We start from the raw sequence: 2,145 nt of genomic DNA on the forward strand, positions 1-2,145 counted from the left end.
ATAGAAGAGTGGAAAGGCTGTTTGAAAACTCAGACGTTGCACCATCTGCTAGACAACATCTTGTGAGTTTGAAGGTTGTCCTGCAGTTTGCAGTTTACGCGCTCAGCCAGTAACAAATCTGTCATGCCGTTTCTCCTACAGCTGGAACACAGAGCACAGGGACCTAGGGTAAAGAGAGGGCAGTACTTCTCATTATGACATTTGATGACTCACTTAAAGTCCCCACAACTCTGGACTCTGACAATTTAGTGGGGGAAAATGCTCCCACCAGGAGAAATAACAATGGTTCCATAGGTAAGTTTAAGCAGCCACCTGACTATGTCGTGCTCTTTAGCAGATTGGAGAGAAAACTGAATTACAGGTAGAAAATGAAATTTTACTCTTAGCTGGGGTGACAGATCCTGATGATCAAAAAACTGAGGTTACTGTAATATCATGGAGATAAGGGAGTAATTATTACACTTAAATGAGCCCCTACATTACCTCTTCAAACCTACATTCAGCATAAAAGGTTAATGGAAATTTCTAAATAGGAAGGATCAGTAGGGGTTCAGATCCCTCAGGAGTGAAGGTAAATAATCCTAAGTAGCTGAGATACTTGCTGAAAGCAAAGGAAACATGCAAAGTGGAAGAAGGAAGTAATAAATGACATTATAATCAATTGCTGAAACAATGATTCTAATCTCATGTGTCTCCTGTCTTACTGTATCATGTATACATTTGTATACATTCGTTTGTATTTCTTCTCTCTCCCACAGTATTGCACATAAAATGTAAAGAGAGTAGGAGAGAGGTTGTTATCTTTTCAGTTTTGACCATTAGATGTAGACCATTGAAATGGAATCATAACAGAACCAGAGGAAGAATAGACATCAGCTAGCCTTGCAGCTGGATGCAGTAACTATGAGACTACTTTGGGTTAATATTCCCCATCTTGTAAAAGCCACTCTGTTTCTCTTTGGCTATCAAGATCATTCACTCCAGATCAGTGATTCTCAAACTCTAGTATGATCAATATCCACCTGGAGGGCTTGTTAAATGCAGACCGGTGAATTTCTGAGTAGGACTTGGCACTTCTAAAAAGTTGCCAAATGATATTGAGGCTTCTGGTCTGTTTTGAGAACTGCCCTAGACAATATTCTGACACATTATTTCTGTCTGTTTAGAGAAAGGATGAGCATAGTTTTGTTAAGTGTGAAAATTACATAATTATCAATGGGGATATGCTTTCTGGAAGTGTAGCTGTTGGAAGAATAGTAAGTGTGGATATTGGGCAGGCAAGGAATGAACTATGTGATTATTTGCTGGCATTTTTTGGCTGCCAAGCATTCTAAATACCTTGCTATGTTTGTGGAATATTCTACTCTCTGATTTCTTCATGGTTTAAGAACTCTGTTCCCGCTGGAAAAGCTACAAAGTCTAGACATTGCTTTTCCCTACCACTGACAGCTAGGGCACAAGCACATGATCTAAGTGTTCCTATGGCAAGGGTAGTGGGTGATTACCTCTAGAGCAAGCACTGCAAACCGGCAGGATTAGTGTTATCCATTGCTACCACTGCACCATCCCCACCAAACTGTTCCTGTGACATGATTTTTGCTATGCTTATGTCTGCTCGCCTGTCTTGGTTCCTGCCCACTTTTTCTTTTTGATGTGATTTTATAATCTTGACAGAGTTTCTGTGAGGAATTATTTCTTTTATATTAGTGAGAGTCGTTTATTCTGCTTGCAAAGAAGAACCTAACGGACATCAGAAATACAGACCAATAACGATATAGGTTACAGGTGATATGGTTCACCAGGAATTGTTTTGATTAATACACAAAGTACCCTTTCACTTGGGTGAGATTCCATAGAAAGCAATTTTTAAAATAGAAGGTAAACGGGAATTTACCTTACTTTTTTTTTTTTTTTAATTTGTATGTATTGGGAGGTGGAATTAAACTCACTCTAAATTCTCTCTACTCACAGATCAGTCTTAAATTTGGTTCCACCAAAACTAATAAAAATTTATAAAGAAAATGTTCCATATCCTACTTTGGTGAGTAGCATCTGGGGTTTTAAAAGCTAGTGAGCAGCCATCTAAGATACTCCACTGGTCTCACCCTGTCTGGAGCAAGGGAGAATGAAGAAAACCAAAGACAC

The sequence above is a fragment of the Trichechus manatus genome, unplaced genomic scaffold (assembly GCF_000243295.1).
Source record: "Trichechus manatus latirostris isolate Lorelei unplaced genomic scaffold, TriManLat1.0 scaffold00302, whole genome shotgun sequence".
Classification (NCBI taxonomy): Eukaryota; Metazoa; Chordata; class Mammalia; order Sirenia; family Trichechidae; genus Trichechus; species Trichechus manatus.